This window comes from Trichosurus vulpecula, chromosome 8 (assembly GCF_011100635.1).
Source record: "Trichosurus vulpecula isolate mTriVul1 chromosome 8, mTriVul1.pri, whole genome shotgun sequence".
Classification (NCBI taxonomy): Eukaryota; Metazoa; Chordata; class Mammalia; order Diprotodontia; family Phalangeridae; genus Trichosurus; species Trichosurus vulpecula.
The window spans coordinates 253,917,759-253,936,578 of record NC_050580.1 but is presented as its reverse complement, the minus strand read 5'-3'; positions in this window follow the sequence as shown (position 1 = coordinate 253,936,578).

The window sequence follows — 18,820 nt, the reverse complement described above, 5'->3', positions numbered from 1 at the left end:
AGTGTCTGAGACCAGATTTGAACTCATTTTTAGCAATCGTTGTTCAGTCATTTCAGTCATGTCCAACTGTTTGAACAAATCATCTCACCTCTCTGGACTCTAAAGCAATGAATGTGAGATATTTAGAGAAGCATGAGAACATTTATACGACCTGATAGAGAACAAAGAAAATAGAATCAAGAGATCCATATACAGAATGACTGCAGTGATGTAAATGAAAACTACATCAAAAGCAGCTGGATTTAGACTAAAGGGAATGATAAATACCAGCTCCAAGAGATAGGTGATGAAATACATCTCCCTCCTCTCAGTGGAGAGGTGGGGACTATAGGTCCCAAATACTACTTACACTGTCAGATAAGACTTCTGTATTGGTTGAATTTGAACTCAGGTCTTCCTGACTTGAGGTCCAGCACTATGGCACCTAGCTGCTTCATTAGAGTACTAACCACCTGTCCAGCTAAGACACAATGCCCTGGATTCAAATAGGGCTCGACAACTACTAGCTGTAGTAATCAGGTAATTTCACCATGAGCAAATCATTTAACTCCTCTGGGCATCAGGCAACTATCTAAGATTTATCTACTAAGTTATTTCAATTGGTGAAAGGAATACCCACACTGAAGAAATCACAGATTAGTTACCTACTTTCAGCTCACTTGTTTTAGCTATTCAAGCTCTTTCTGCAACTCACTTCAGTCATCCAAAGCATTAGCTATTCTTCCAGATTTATACTATAAGTATATTTAACAAGCACGCCATTTTTACCTTCATTCAAGTTATCAATAAAAATGTTGAACAGAACAGAGCTTTAGGGAAATCTACTAGAGACTTCCCTTCAAATTAACATTGATCTTTTAATCAACAATCCTTGGGCCTAGTATTTGTCACTTCTCACTCACCCCACAATTTGTTGCAAAATCTTGTCATTTCTATCTCCATAACATCTTCTCCACTCCCCCAGCCACTACATTAATTCATGACCTAATATCCTAGACTTTTACAATCGCCTGCTGTGTGGTCTTCCTGCTTTGAATCTCTCTGTGTTCCAATTTTGCCTCCACACAGCCCCCAAAGTCGTTTTCCTCTAAAGCTTAGGTCTGACGGTGCCACCCATCCTCACCCCCAACTTAATAGACCCCAGAGGCTGCTTACAGCCTCTAGGGTCAAATATAAATTCCTCCATTGATAATTGTCCTCTGACCTTTAAAGTTCTCAACAATTGTAATGGCAAGTAAAGTGGGACTTTTGGCTGTTTTTTCTTTTGGAGTGCTTCTCAGCACTAAGGCAATCAAGTGCCTTTGATGGAGTCTTTGAGGGAATCAAAAGTCTTTGATGACCTGCTTAAGTCACAAGAAAGCCCAAGCTACATGAGTTTCAATCACATGGTTGTGATGCCCTCTGTGGGCTAACCCTGAAGAAGTTGGGGCTACAGAGAACAGTCAATCCATCAAATCAATCAATCAATATTTCCTAAGAACCTATTATGTGCCAGGCACTGTACTAAGCTCTGGGGATACAAGAAAGAGGTGAAAGACAGTTCCTGCCCTCAAGGAGTCTACAGTCTAATGGGGGAGACAACATGCAAACAAATATATAAAAAGCAAGCCATTTTTTCGTATTTGATTCAACAGTACCTACTGTGTGCAAGGCACTCAGAAGGGAATTGTTGTTCAATCATGTCTGACTCTTTGTGACCCCATTGAGGTTTTCTTGGCAAAGATGGTTTGCCATTTCCTTCTGCAGCTCATTTTACAGACGAGAAAACTGAGACAAACAGGGTTAAGTGACTTGCCCAGGGTCATAACCTAGTAAGTATCTGAGGCTGGATCTGTACTCAGGAAAGGGAGATTTGAGAATCATCAGCGTAGAGATGGTAATTAAATCCATGGGAGCTGATGAGAAGTAGTAGATAGGGTGAAGAGAAGAGGGCCCAGGTCAGAACCCCGGGAGACCCCTGTGGTTAGAGAGTATGATCTGGAAGAGGATCCAGCAAAGGAAACAGAGAAGGAACAGGCAGATAGGTAGGAGGAAAATCAGGAGAGAGCGGTGCCCTGAAAACTTGGAAAGAAGAGAGTGTCAAGGAAGAGAGGGTGATCAATGGCATCAAAGACTTCAGAAGAAGTCAAGTCTATTCTTTACAATTTTCATCTCAAACACTTCCAGTCTCTTGAACTGAGTTCTTTGAGGGCCTATAGCATTTAGCCCATGGGACCCTACCTATCCATCTCCAGAATTCTTTGAAATCCATTCCCCCCAAAGCCAGGGTACGTGTCAGACTAGCTATGTTCACAAGGGCTCATAATCACACAGGGCTCGCCCTTCCCCAAGGTTCCTGGCTCTGGCCATAATTTGGTTCATGCTCTGCCTCTTTTACCCCTCTGGCATTTCACTAGCTAACATGTTGCTGTCCTGGCCTTGGACTCATACTCCTGCCCCTCACCTTTCCAATTTTGTAGTCGTAGTAGAATCAACTTTGTTATTCCTCTTGGGAAGAGAGAATGAATCAATGGAAAAGCATTTACTAAGCACTTCCTATATGTTAGGTACTTTGCTGGGCCAGCTAGGGAGCACCATAGTGCACAGAGCACCAGGCCGAGAGTCAGGAAGACTTGAGTTCAAATCTAGCCTCAGACATTTACTAGCTGTGTGACCCTGGGCAAGTCACTTCACCTATTTACCTTAGTTTCCTTGTCTATAAAATGAACTGCAAAATAAAATGGCAAATCATCTTTGCCAAGAAAACCCAATGAGGTCACAAAGAATCAGACATGACTGAAAACAACTAGGTGTTTTGCCAAGTGTGAGGTATACAAATACAAACAATGAAGACTGGCTTTGCCATCAAGGAATTTATACCCTGATGGAGGAAGACAGTATGTGAAGGGGAGCTGGAAAGCAGGGGTGATGGGCAGGAAGCGATTGGCTATACCCATGAAACCTCCCTCAGGCTGACATTAACTCCACAATGACCACTCTTTTCATCCGGCCATTTGGCCAGTTTCAAATCCACTCAAATGAACTATATAATCTAGCTCATGTCTGTACATCTTATCCACAACCATAGCATAGGAGACTGTCAAATGGCTTACCAAAAGCTATGTATGCTGTGACTACACTTCCCTGATAAACAGTCTAGATACCTTGTCTAAAAAGGAAACAAAGTTAGTCTGACATGACTAATCACTTCCTTTTGAGGGTTGCCTCAGGAAATAATGGCCTCCTTCTCATATGAGATCTTCAAGCAAAAAATGAACAGGGACTCATCGGGGATGTTATAAAAGGGATTTTTGTCAAGTTGAGTCAGCAAAAACAGTTATTAAGGACCTACCATTGGTGCAGTGGATAGAGTGCCAGGTCTGCAGTCAGGAAGACCTGAGATCAAATCTGACCTCAGACATCTACTAATTGTATGACCTTGGGCAAGTCACTTAACCCTGTGCCTCAGTTTCCTCATCTGTAAAATGAGATGGAGAAGGAAACGGCTACTCCAGTATCTTTGCCAAGAAAATCCCAAATGCAGTCACAAAGAGCCAGACATAACTGAAACAACTGAACGACAGAAAACTGCTACACCCTGGGCCAAGTGCTGAGGGTATTTAGAAAGGTGGGCGGAAATAATGCCTGAGCTCAAAGACCTCAGAGTCTAATGAGGTGCTCCCTGTTTGAACTGCAGAGATTCTAAGTTCCTTGTAGCTCTGAGGGTCAGTGAACTATTCTTGATGGAGCCATGCTGACTTTTAGTAATGCTCTTTGCAGCAAGGCAGACTTAAGCTGTGTGTAAGGAAAACTTCCCAAGAATCAGCTCTCCAAAAATAGAGTGGGCTGCCTCTGGGCGGGCCGGGGGCGGGGGGGCAGGGAGTTGGCTTTCCCCCTCACTAGAAATCTTCAAGCAAGAGTTCTGTAATCACATATCTGGTATGTTAGAGAGGGATTCTCATTCTGAACTAGGTTGTTTTAGAGGGTCTCTGAGGTCCTGGGGGGTTCCATGATCATGGCTTCTTCTTTGAAGTTCTTGCAAATTCAAGCTACGAGGCCCCACTGAACTACATCCTGGGATAGAACACCAAAAGAATGGGCAGGCGTGGCCACTGAGCCATAGTGGTCAGTGATCTCTGAAAGAGAAAGGAAACGATTGTCCCAGATTTCAAAATAGGGAAGAGGTTAGAGTTTGCAAGCAGACCTTTATTCCAGACAAAATTCCAGAAGATATTATTTAAGAAAATGTCCCTCTTCAATTAGTAAAATTAAGAAGTTTTTAATCAGCAATTAATAACAACTTACACAGGGTATCCCAAAAGTAAGCCGATAGTTTAAAGCTCTAAAAACTTGTTTTCAGTAGTTTCAGTTATAACTCTTCTCATGCTAACTTTTCATGACCCCATTTGAGGTTTTCTCGGTAAAGCTACTAGAGTGGTTTGCCATTTCCTCCTCCAGCTCATTTTACAGGTGAGGAAAATGAGGCAAACAGAGTTAAATGATTTGCTCACATCACACAGCTTGTAAATGTTTGAGGCCACATTTGAACTCAGGTCTTCCTGACTCCAGGCCTGGTGCTCTAGCCACTGTGCCTAAGACTTTTGGCATACCTCATATTAATAAATTAAGAATATGCTTAACCATGTGTTCTAAAATTTTACCAGGAATAAAGATCTACCTGCAAATTCTACCTTCTTTCTTATTTTGAAATATGGGGCGGTATTTTCCTTTTACTTTCTACAATCCCTGACCGCTGTGGCTCAGTGGTCCCTATTCTTCGAGTTCTCTAGTTGAGGTTACAATTCAACAGGGTGTGGTAACTACTGTGGACAGCTACATGTTGCCTGAGCATCTCTCCACTTATCTTAAGTTTCCACAGCCTCTAATCATGTTGCCCTATTCTCCCCAGTTCAAAGATAGATATCCTTGTAAGAAAACCAGAGCAAAATAAGAGTTGAGGACTCTTACCTTCTCACTGTCCACCCTGAGCTCTGGGCCTTCTCTTGCCTTTATCAGAGCTTTAAAAAAATAAATCCCAGTGTCTTTTTCTTTGTGGTGTTAATTTATAAGGTTTAATAACAGATCTGATATGTGGTAAGATGAAGCTTTGTTTATTTTTGTGTAGCCTACAATATATAGCAAAATAGCCTTTATTATTTTCCACAAGAGCGCATTTGTCTTTGTTGGTTTTCTAACCTTGTTTCTCCCACTGAATTATAAAATAGGAATATAATTGTTAATTTTTGTTCAATGTCTTTGTGAAATATACTCAGCGATCCATACAATATTTTCCATGTCTAGTTCCTTCAGCTTTATAAAAGTATAAAACATTCCGCAGTGGAACTGCCTGTTGAAGGTCACTACATTCAGTTTACTTCATGTTCATAAAATATGTCTTCCAATGACTTTCCTTCAGGGCCATCACCAACAGCTTCAAACAAGGGCTTATACTCCTTCTGAGTTGTCTTTGGCGTTTGTGAGCTGAGAAGTCTGGAAACTGCCACAGTATCCCCTGAGGCCTGCTCTGGCCGTCTATGCACCCATGCTGGGCTGCGCTGTTCTCTCAGACTAGTGCAACAGACCTTTCCTGTTGACCATCTAGGTTGTCTTGGGCTGGAAATTTGTTTCACTGTCATTTTGTGGGTTCTGCTGCTCCAGAATTTGTTTAGAGTCATTTTTATAGGCGTTTGGAGGGGTTTGGGGGAGAGCTCAAGCAAGTCCCTGCTTTTACTCTGCCATCTTGGCTCCACACCACACCCCCAGTGTTTTTTTTTTTCTTGTCCTTAGCACTGAATTCCTCTCCTACCTCATTTTGAGTGTTAGTGCCCCAGAGACCACTCTTAAAGGACCATGAGCTCTTTTAGGATATAAAAGTTCTTTATACCATTTCATAAATGGTTCAACATCAGAAAATGATATGGTTTTATTAATGGAAATGACACTAAAAATGATGTTTTCCCAACTGCCTTGTGGCTGCACCCTAAGGACCATTGGACCTTTCCATATAATTTGCAACTGAAACCTCCTAAATGTGTTTCCTCCCCCTATTAAAATACAATCTCCTTTAGAGCAGAGATTCTTACTTTTCTCTTTATGTACCCAGGACTTACTTAACATTAGTGCTTTGCACATGGTAAGCACATAAGTTCATCTTCACTCATTCATTCATAAAAGGAATGGATATAGGATGCATCCAGAGAGTAAATCCATCATGGACCCATGTACCATGTAGTGGATGTGGCACTACATAGGATCATAGAATACAGCTCTGGAAGAGATGTTTGAGCCCAACTCACCATTTTACAGAGAAGGACACCAAGGTGAAGTGACTTGCCCAAGGTGGTACACTGAGTAAAAGTTTTATGTGTTCTTGGAGAGGTACAGGGATTTGCAGAATTGTTTTCATTATGCAACGAAAAGCAATTAGAAACATCATTTCATGGAGCATGTAGTCGTCTGTTTTTGTAGTGTTCCTGGTGGTCATAAGTTTTAAAAAAAAAAAAGCACCAATGAGATAATTGCTGCTTAGAACCCAGTGTCTGCTCTGGAGGAAGGAAAAGGTAAAGAAATGTTATGACAGATGTGACAAGATCCTCCAAACTAAATCAGCAAATGTTTCAGTACTTAGCGACTTCAATGCAAAGGTACTCAGAGAGGAAGACGGCAAAAAGCACAAAATATAGTTCAGATTTCAGAAGTGAAAGCAATTGTAGGCTTGCAGATAATTCAAAGACCTCATTCTACATCTTAATGAATACTTTCTTTAAAAAGAGAATAGGTGACATTGGGCACAATTGGCACTGGGCTCAGCTGGCAGTGAACATTATGAAAAAATAAATGTAGCTTAAAAGGAAAGAAATGACTAGTAATTGGCATGGGCGTCATATCAGAATCTGTTACACAGTCAGGCCATCAATTGGTTAAGGCAAAATCAACAGGTTATTAGAAAAAGAAATATGATGAGAAGATACTGAAGACAGTTGCAGCATTGGACAATCTATTCAAACAAGCTTTCAAAGAAAGAGGAGAGGGAATTGTTCCCAAAGAATCACATTGTCACATAGAGATAGCAGCCATGAAAGATGCCCATGAGGAACAGCTTGGGGGATGCCTTCTCCCACTGTCCCTAGCTCCATGGATAGTCCATTGGCTCAGACATGCAACAAGCTGTCCCCTCCTATCCAAGGCCTCGAGCCATTCAAGGGTCCAACTTCTACAGACTCTTAGACAAAGAGGTGACATGGCACAAAAATGAGATTTGCCCCAAAAGTGGGGTGGGGAGGGACAGGGGATTAGTCTGGACCACTAAAATCAGAGTATTTTTTTTGAGTTGACTAATAAGGAAGAAAGAAGGAAGAAGGAGGGGCAGGGATCCAGTGGACTTAACTCCAGCAAGCAGATGAAGAAAGGGACAATGTCTGGAGGTCAGTTAAGCCTCAGTATGTACGCATCTTGGGGGGATGGAAGCATACCGATTAAACTGGTTTTCACCAGCTCAGTGATGCCAATGATGAAAAATGGAAAAAGGCAAAAACTTGATTATCACCATTTCCTGAGAAATTTTAACTGATTTGGAGGAGTTACCACAACAAGGAAGCCAGCAAAGCTCAGAAGCCTCCTTAGTCAGAAAACACTTCATCTCTTTGTCAAGCAGGGAAAGATAGCAGCCGAGGAAAATGATGGCTTTGAATACAAATTCATTTGTGAGAAAAAAACAAAACAAAACAAAAATCCCCAATGAAGGAGGATGGCAGAAGATCATGAGAAATATTAATGCATAAAACACTATAAAGCATTGGAGGTGAAAACAAGTCAGTGGCAGAACCAACTAAGTCATACCAAAAGTATCCCTATATTGCACGGGTGGCTGGACAAGTCAATGGAAAATTGACCAGATTTGTCATCAGTTCTAAAACAATCAGTGACAATGACAGTGGAACAACCATGTGTAGTCCCTAGCACCTCATTCTCCGGTGTATTTTATGGGGAAGTAGAAATGGTGCTTAAGAAAATGAATTCAGGAAGGATGTAAATTTGTGCTAGAGGCAACAACATACTATTGAAAACACTGAGGGACTGTCTTTGAGATAGACAGGAAGGAAGTAGAGGAAGACACTGAAAATTAGAAAATGCCACAGAAAATATTACTATCCCATATAATGAATATATATATATATATATATATATATATATATATTACTACCAAGAGATATGCCTATTTGTCAACCTCAGGCAATCTTTATGAGAAGGATCTGTGTTAATGAAAATATTAGATAAAAACAAGGGAGGGGTTTGAAAATCATTTTTCACATCTTTATAGTCACACAATTTATTGAAAGGGACAAAAGCAGAGGAAGGTACATTCTGTTTATAGTTTATTGAAGGAGAGGGAAACATTTAATTGCATAGAAAAAAATGAGCCTTCGATGCTCTCATGTATAAGTAAAGACCAGATAAGGTTACTCGATTAATACAACCACAGGGTTCAATGACTCATCCAGAACCCTGGTGGCTAGCTAGTACCACTAGAGTACAGCCATAGAGGCTGGTGCTCTTTACCAATTTATGTCATTTTCCTGTCCTCATGGGTTACCCTGAGTTCATTGTTCTAGGGTTGTCTGTCTTCTCAAGAGGGTTAATTAGGCCCTTGAATGCTCCAATTCCACCCCCTACTCCAAATTCCTAAGAAACTGTTCAATTTTTGAACTGTCTAAGGCATCCTCCCCAGCGAAGGGGTAGGGAGTGGGAGAAGTTAAAAGTCAATCAATCAATATTTATTAACCACCTGCTACACGCCAGACCTTGTGTTTTGTGTTAGGATATAAAGGAATGTAAAGGACAGCTGCTATTCCCAAGGCGCTCTCAGTCTGGTGGGGAGACAACATGCAAACTATTACATGCAAACGAGCTATATTCAATATAAGTTGGAAATAATCAACAGAGGGAACACACTAGAAGAATTAAGAGGGGTCAGCAAAGGCTTTGTATATCAGGTGAGATTTTCACTGAGACTTAAAGAAAACCAGAGAAACCAGGAGTCAGGGGAAAGCGTTCTAGGCGTGGAGGATAGCCAGTGAAAATGCCCACCATGGAGACATGGACTGTCTTGTTATAGCAACTGCAAAGAGACCAACGTCACCGGAGGGCAGAACGTGTGGGGGAGGCATAAGGCAGAAATTGTGCAAAACAGGCATTTTTATTCCCATGCAGAAAAGGGAATTCTAAATGAAACGATTAAAGTTGAGGGGCTAACAGTCAAGCCTGGTTGGGACATTTGCAAAACTTCTTCACAAGGGCTGCTAATTTGCCATTTTATTCACTGCTGGGCACAGCCCAATCGACACCAAGTGGGTTCTGTTATTTCAGTGTTTTCTCTCTCTGTGGGTGACTGTTCCTTTGGATTGGGCTGCCTTCACAACTCTTCTGGCAGCTGCTGCCTTGCAGCTTGGATGCCTGGGAATGGACGTGCACCAGCTGCCTTTCAACATCTCCCAAAGGCAAAGGAGACACAAATAGGAGGCGACTCCAACCCCAGATACGGGCTTGTTCTAGGGCCATGAGCTCAAGTCTTATGGCTAGGTGGGAAGGGGGTGGCAGAAGGGGATCCCCCTACCCCACTCAGACCTCAGATAGTTGTCCTTCTACCTCAAGGCTGGTGGGAAAAGGTGATCTGTGCCTGCTCTGAAGTGGGGGAGGAGGAAAGGAGGAAAGTGTCTCCATCTTGGCTGCCAGAAGCAGGCATACTCCAAGTTTCTAGGTACTTAAGTGGAATGTCAACTGAGCATGCTGGGGTGGGGTGGGGGAGAGGAATACTATTCTTGAAAATTCAAGATTTTCAATGCCAAGGAAAGAATAAAACAGGGAAGTGTAATCTGACCAAAGGTGTTTGTCACTGTCATGAATGATATCCTACTAAGAGTCTAAAGAGAAGAAATGTTCCCTATGTATTCCCTTTAGGCAGCATCTTTTAACTCTTCCTATTAATGAATGATAATATGCTAATTGTAAATATGTGAGCTGCATACTGCAGATTGACAATGAGCTAGCCCAGGACTGAACTGGAGGGAGGGAGCTAAGTGAATTGCACTTGGGAAACGGCAGTGCTTTTAATGATCCCAAGCTGTTCCTGGACAACAGTCAATCGATCAATTAATTAATGGATTAATTAATAAACAAATAAATGAATGAATGGACAAATAAACAAGTGAATGAGCAAATGAATGAATAAATAGATGGATAAATAAAAAATGAATGAATAAATGGATAAACAAATAATGAATGAATAAATGGATAAACGAATGAACGGATAGATAGATGGATAGATAAACTGTCGATTTTTAACTCAAATGTTCTCCTAACCAGAAGGCCATGCTGCCTGTACTCTGGACATCATATAAATCTCTCCATCAAGCACCTTGAAGTCCACCTCTAGGACTGTCTCTGAGAAGTGAACTTTCAAATTATTTTGTTCCACACCAGGCCTCCAACACATTTCCCATCTGTCTCTGAACTGGGTTACCCCTCATCCACTTTCTAGTTCCTTTTAAGTATTGTCTTCTCCCAAAAGAACGTAAGCTCCCTGAGGGCAGGGACTATCTTGTTTTAATTTGTATTAATAAATGCTTTATCTATCTGGTGTTGTGAATCTTGCAGCACAGCAGTCCCTGAAAAAAAAATCTAAGTTATGAATGGCGCAACGATCGACAGAGGGATGCCATGGTAATTGTATAAAAGTGGCCTAAAGGATATCATTCAGAAAATGTAGGATCGGAAGAGGAGGAGAGCCCGTCATGAAGAAAGAACCAGGGCTGGACCGTGGATTGATTGTCTACAATGACCACAAAATGGAAGAAGACCTAGAGCAAATATTGGGTGGATCCTTGGTGGAAGATCTATGAAAGAGCATAGACGGGAGTCAAAGAGGTGAAAACCACTTGTTTTTTGCGACAATAGAAAGAATTACTATATTTGCCAGATCACAGATTCACTGAGGCATTGAAGTATAAGTTCATCTGAATACAAATATGCTGTGTCTGTGTGTGTTAAGGAGAAAGTGAATCCAGGCAGAAAACAGGGCATTTTGCCCCTGCCCACCAAATGTTACAGGTAAAATTCCTGAGACAGTTTCCCAGTATCAAAAATCCATTTATTAGTTAGGTTACCCAATAAACAACAAAGTGATGGTCAGTGGCTCCTCTGAGTAACCAAGGACAAAAAGGAAGTCTCTGCAACACCTTAAGTCAGGTGTTTTCCTTCTGACAGGAAACTCCCTGTGACAAGCGAAAAGCAGCCCTGATTGGTGAACATTTAATGAGGAGGTGGACTGAGGCCTTAGCCCCCTCCTCATTACTTCCTCGTGGAGGTAGGGAGTTCGCCGAGGAATGAGGCTTGGTTGTGAATTTTGAGTCCACTGTAGCAATCTGGGCAACCTGATCAGGTTGTCTCTGGTTTTATTTGTTCTTCATGAGCCAGGCCTCACCAAACTCTAATGAAGGGAACAAGGACAGAAACTCATCCCCCTGGGGAGGGATCTAACTCAAGCTGGGTCCTGTCTGTAGAGTAAACAAAACTCAGGTTCCCAGTTGTTTGCGGCCCAGCCCAACCAGCCCAAACCTAACAAGCAGATGCCTCCCTATGACAGTCCTTAGCTAGAATTGGCCAGGCTGGGGTTTCTCTTTAAACTAGTATTGACAGGGAAGGCAATATTACAAATTAATAATAATAATCGAGTGATAGAGCGTTAAAATTAGTTTTCCTCACAAAATGGTTCTAGAGGTTAGAACTAGACAGATAATCTCACCAGGTCTCCATCTCTGGACTTCTCTTCCTATTCCTCATGTGCTTTCTTGCCACTCTGAAGAAACCTCTATCCCAAGACCTGACTCTCCTAACTGGTCATTCCCTCTCTGGACTCAAGATTTCAGGAAGGACTGAAGCCTTGCCTGACCTCACTCACTCTCCTTCTCATGGAGGGCTCCTTCTTCACTCTACTTTATACATTTCCTTAGGTACTTAGAATTGTATTTCTAGCACTGGCATAGTGACTCCTATATACCTTATCTATGTCTCTAAGAATCGATTGATAGGTAGGTGGTGCAGTGGAGCACTGGGCTTGAAGTCAGGAAGACCTGAGTTCAAATCCAGCTTCAGACACTTACTAGCTGTGTGTGTGACCCTGGGCAAGTCACTTACCCTCTGTCTGCCTCAGTTTCCTCAACTATAAAAGGGGGTAGTAATAGCACCTCCCTCCCAGGCTTGTCATGAGTATCAAATGACATAATATTTGTAAAGTGTTTAAGTCCAGTGCCATGAATATGGTAGGCACTTAATAAATGCTTGTTTTCTTTGTCACTACCCAGCATTTGGCAGAGCTAACCTGGGGATGATTAAGGGGAAGCTATGATACAGCACAAAATCTCAGAATATTTTTGAGATAGTGATGGCCAACAACATGACAAGGTGTAGTAAAAAGAATTCTGGGATTGGAGGCAGGAAATCTGGGTTTGAATCTTAGATCCCTGCTATATACTGGCAGGACAACCCTAAGGTTCCTTTTTCATCTCTAAACTGTTTCCTTGTCTGTAAAATGAAGATGACCACACCTGTACTAGCTCCTCGATAAGGTTACTGTGAGGAAAACGCTTTATAAGTTGTAAACTACTCCAAAGGGCAGCCAGGTGGCACAGTGGATAACGTGCCAGGCTTGGAGTCAGGAGGACCTGAGTTCAAATCCAGCTTCAGACAGTTACTAGCCATGTGACCCTGGGTGAGTCATTTCACTCTGTTTGCCTCAGTTTCTTCATCTGTAAAATGAGCTAGGGAAGGAAATGGCAAACCATCAGTAACTTTGCCAAGAAAATCCCAAATGGGGTCACAAAGCTGTTATTATCACACCGAACCACCCCACGGTATTTGTGCCCTGAGCTGCCAGTCGTGGTTCGTACTACCCCCATTTTAAAGATAAGAAAACTGAGTCCCAGAGAGGTCATCTCCAAGGTCACACAGGTGTTGAGTCTCGAGGCAGGTTCTTCCGTACGCCAGGATCCAGTGCAACCCTGTAAGACCTTTAATGTCTCTGAACCTCGACTTGCTCATCTATGAAGTGGGGGTGGTCCACATTTTCCTAGCCTTCCTCGCAGGATTAGAGCAGGGCAACCACTCAGCAAGCCTTAAAGGGCTCCGTAAATGCGAGTTGTCATGTTTTAGTTTGTTTTTAGTTTCAACGGAAGGAAACGTTCTGCCAAGCCTGCCCCCGGTGCCGGGCCCAGGGCGGCCTGCCAGCTCCTGAGGTCATGGACATGGAGGCGTAAAGAGGAAGGTGAGCTCAGTAAAGGGGAAGAGAGACAAACACGAAAACAGAGGGCGAGCCGCAGAGGCCCCCGGCCCGCGCCCCGCTTCCCCAAAACCAGCCTTTGTTTCCATCCGAGGCTGGCTCTGCAGAATAAACAAGCGAGGCGAGCCGAACCTGAGCACCGGGTTCACGAGGAGTTTAATTCAAGTGCGAGGTGAATGCCGGCCGGCTGGTTGACCACAGCTCAGGCTTTCAGACTAGCGGGAGTCAGTCCGCCACGGAGATCCCGGCGGCGGGACTGCTTCTGATCTCCCCCGGAGGGGTGACTTTGGGCCAGTCATTTCACCGCTGGCTGGCTGCCTCAGTTTCCTCACCTGTAAAACGGGGATAGAAATAGCACCTACCTCACAGGGCTGCTGTGGGGACAAAGAAGGTTAACAGATATAAAGGGCTTTGCAAATCTTAAAGCACTATGTAAATGACAGCTATTGATTATTACCACCGCCACCACCACCACCACCACTACCACTACCACAACCACTACCACCACCACCACCGCTACTACTACTACCACCACTACTACCTACCACTACCACTACTACCACTACCACCACCACCACCACCACTACCACCACCACCACCGCTACTACTACTACCGCCACTACTACTACCGCCACTACTACTACCACTACCACTACTACTACTACCACCACCACCACCACCACTACCACCACCACCACCGCTACTACTACTACCGCCACTACTACTACCACTACCACTACTACTACTACCACCACCACCACCACCACTACCACCACCACCACTGCTACTACTACTACCACCACTACTACTACCACCACCACTACTACTACTACCACCACCACCACCACTACTACCACCACCACCACTACCACTACCACCACTACCAGAACTACTACTACCACCACTACTACTACCACTACCACTACTACTACTACCACCACCACCACCACCACTACCACCACCACCACCGCTACTACTACTACCGCCACTACTACTACCGCCACTACTACTACCACTACCACTACTACTACTACCACCACCACCACCACCACTACCACCACCACCACCGCTACTACTACTACCGCCACTACTACTACCACTACCACTACTACTACTACCACCACCACCACCACCACTACCACCACCACCACTGCTACTACTACTACCACCACTACTACTACCACCACCACTACTACTACTACCACCACCACTACCACTACTACTACCACCACCACCACTACTACCACCACCACCACTACCACTACCACCACCACCACCACTACTACTACTACTACCATGCAGCAGCTAGGTTGGACAGTCGATAGAGCACCAGGTCTGGAGTCAGGAAGACGTGTCATGAATTCCAATTTGCCTCAGACACCTGCTAGCTGTGTGACCCTGGGCAAGTCACTTAACCTTAGTTGCCTCAGTTTCCTCACCTGTAAAATGAGCTGGAGAAGGAAATGGCAAACACTCCAGCATCCTCACCGAGAAAACCCTCGATGGGGTCCTGAAGAGCTGGACACAACTGACAGGACTGAACGACGACAACAGTGATTACCCGAGTTTCTGTAGTAGAATAAGAAAGTCTTTCCCAGGTGAAGTCCTCAGGAGACCTTCTCTACAAAAGGTCATTGAAATGGGAACAGCAAAGGACGAGCACGAAGCGTAGAGCACAGATACTTAGAGCTGGAAGGGACCCCGGAAGCCGTCTAGCTCAAGCCACGCCTAAGCAGGGATCCCCTCTACGATGTCCCCAACCAGCAATCAGATTCAACATGAACACGGATCAGAGCGATCCTCGTCCTCGTCGCCATCGTAGCCAGCGTTCATATAATGCTGTGAGATTTGTAAAGCCCTTTATATATGTTAACTCATTCGATCCTTTCAACAACTCTGGAAACTAAGTGCTATTATTATCTCCATTTTACAGATGAGGAAGCTGAGGCACAGAGAGGTGAAGTGACTCAGCTAGCATCTGAGACAGGATTCGAACTCAGGACTTCCTGACTCCAAGTCCAGCACTCTATCCACTATGCCATTTTAGTCATTTAGAATCCCACTTGAAAACTACCAGCAAATTATTCTGTAAGAAATGATGAGCAGGCGGATTTCAGAAAAGCTTGGAAAGACTTACATGAACTGATGAGTGAAATGAGCAGAACCAGGAGAACATTGTATACAGTACCAGCAACATTGTGTGATGACCAATTCTCATAGACTTAGCTCTTAGCGATATCTAAGACAATTCCAAAAGACTCATGAAGGAAGATGCTGTCTACAGCCAGAGAAAGAAGTATGGAGTCTGAATGCGGATCAAAGCATATGATTTTCTCTCTTTTTTTTTTTGGTTTTTCCTTTCTCACTATTTTCCCCTTTTTTCCTGATTCTTCTTTCACAACATGACTAAGGTGGAAATGTGCTTAACATGATCGTACATGTATAGCCTATATCAGATTACATGCCCTCTTGGGGAGGGGGGCACAGAGGGAGGGAGAAAAATTTGGAACTCAAAATCCTATGAAAGTGAATGTTGAAAACTAAAAATAAATAAATAATTTTTAAAAAGAAAAAAGAAAACTACCAGTGATGGGGAACTCACTACCTCCCAAGGCAACTTATTTTATTTTAGAACACTTACTTTACGTTAGACTTGACTTTAGGATTTTTTTTCTTTTTCCTGAGAAGCCAAAATTTGCATCTTAACAATTTCCATCTATCACTCCCAGCTCTGTTCTCTCTGGCCAAAAGGAATCGAATACCTCTCCCATAGGATAGGCTAGTGCTTCAAATGCTTGAAGACAGCAGTCATGTTCCTTCACATCTTGTCCTTTCAGTCCCAAGCTGTATTATATAAGCGAGCAGCTGCCTGCTCTATATTTGAATGAGGCTGGTCCTGGACCAACAGGGTCTATTTATACAACAGTTGGTTCGGGGCAAAGTGGCCGTGGAACAAAGGTGGCCAAGGAAGTCAGGACTCAGAGTCAAAAGATCCAGGTTTGCGTCTTAGCTATTTGCTTACTCACTTATGAGCTATGTGGCTTGGAGCAAGTCCTTTCAAGGCCTCGAAGAACTGGAGTCTCATTTCACTTCTAGTAAGGAGCAGAATTTCACTTCTGTCACTTTTTCTTTGGTAGCCAGAGCACACTCCAGCCCTCCTGGATCATAGGACACAGGTAAGTTCTTGCTTAGGGGGCACCTATGATCATTGACTTAGAATTGGAAAGAATCTCAGAGGCCATGTGGGTCTGCTTCCTTGTTTTACAGAGAAGAAAATGGAAGCCCCATGGAGGCTGGTGGATTAGGATCATAGAACTAGTGTTGGAAGGGCCCTAAGAGGCTATCTAGTTCAACACCCTCATTTTAAAAGCACTTTTTGGGGAGGCAATTGAGGTTAAGTGACTTGCCCAAGGTCACACAGCTAGTAAGTGTCTGAGGCTGTATTTGAACTCAGGTCCTCCTGACTCCAGGGCCAGTGGTGCTATCTACCTAGCTGTCCCTGTAACACTCTCATTTTAAAGATGAAGAAACTGAGACCCAGGAAAGTTAAATGAGTTGCCTAAAGTCATATGGAACAACTAGGTGGTACAATGGATACAGGGGGCCTGGAGTAAGGAAGACTTGAGTTCAAATCCAACCTCAGACACTTAACTAGCTGTGTGACCCTGGGCAAGTCACCGAACCCCATTTTCCTCATCTACAAAATGAGCTGGAGAAGGAAATAGCAAACCATTCTAGTATCTTTACCAAGGAAACCCCAAAATGGGGTCATGGAGAGTCAGACATGACTGAAAAATGACTCAACGACAGCCACAAAAAGTCACATAGGTAGTAATATCAGATGTAGCATTCGAACCTAGATTGTCTGACTTCAGAATCAGGGTTCTTTCCCTGTAAAATGCCGCCATTCATGTAAAGAAGGCAGATAAAGTGGCAGAGGACTGTTTTATTCTAGTATAGTACCTGTCATTGCCCAATGCAAATCAGCTTTTATTTTATACAAACAGTGCGGCGCAGTTGTATGAACGCTGGATCATTGACCTGGGCTCAGACTTCTGCTCTGCTGCTTCCTACCAGTGTTGCCTTGAAACACGCCTCTTAACCTTCCTAGGCCTCTTTCTTTCTGTCTGTAAGATGGGCACATCACGCTAGACGACCTCTGAGGTCTCTTCCAGCTCTCTCTGGGGTCCTGTGATCTCTCTAGGGATTATTCATGTCACTGGCAAACTGGGGATAAGAATGCACTACCTAGCTTACAGAAATTGTTGTGAGGATAACGCTTTGTAAACAGCAGGGAGCTAGAGGAATGTGAGCCATTCCTAGAAACAAATCCGTATAGCAAGGAGGAAATCTATGGTGGCTACCAGCCTCAGGGAAATGCAGGGGTCCAGAGGCAGGTTAGTGGTTGGCTACCAGCAGCAGTGTGACTTGCTAAGCATCTTTTCAAGAATGGAGCCACAGAGATTCAAACGCTGAAGCAATAAAAAATAGCGTTGTGCCGGATTAGAGCTGTTCCCATAAGAGGAAATGAGTCTGCTTCCTTAACTTATTTAGATCCCTGCAAGTTTCTAAAAACCATATGGCATCTGAACTATAAGGGAAAGAAAAAGAGAACCGGTTTTCAGACTCTTCTGTGCATAGCAGCTGTGTTGTCGTTTTGTCGTTTTTATCAGTCATGTCTGACCCCTTTGGGGGTTTTCTTGGCAAAGATGCTACAGTGGTTTGCCATTTCCTTCTGAAGCTCATTTTACAGATGAGGAAACTGAGGCAAGCAGGGTTAAGTGATTTGCCCAGAGTCACACAACTAGTAAGTATCTGAGGCTGGATTTAAACTCAGGTTTTCCTGACTCCAGGCCCCCAAACTCTATCCACTGTGCCACCTAGCTACCCTATAACAACTGTGTATTCAGGTGTAATCAATATAGAATAAGAAACACAGAACCACAGATTTATAGCTGGAAGGACTTTACAGGTCATCTAGTCCAACCCTCTTATCTTGAAAAAAGGAAATTGAGGTTCAAATAGGTTGTTCCTTATGGACAGGTAATGTTTCATTTTTGTTATCACCAGCACTTACAATAGTGCATAGCTCAGAGTAAGTACTTAACAAATATTTATTGTTTTAATGATTGCCTAAGGTCACAGAAGAAATAAGTACCAGAGCTGAGATTCAAACTCGTCTTCTCATTCCAAAGCCCGAAGTCTTTCCACAATACCAAATACACCATAAGTTTGACCTTGAGCAAGTCACTTAATCTCTCTTTACCTCAGTTTACTCAAGTGAAAAACAAATAGTTTGGATTAGATGACCTCTAAGGTCCCTTCCAGCTCTGGATTTATGATGTCAATCAACAGTTATTTATTAAGCACCTACTATGTGCCAGGTACCTCGCTAAGCTCTGAAGCTACAAAGAAAAGTAAAAGATAATCTCCTCCTTCAAGAAACTCACGGTATGATGAAAGAGACAACAAGAAAAAAAAACTACGTACGAATAAATTCTACACAAA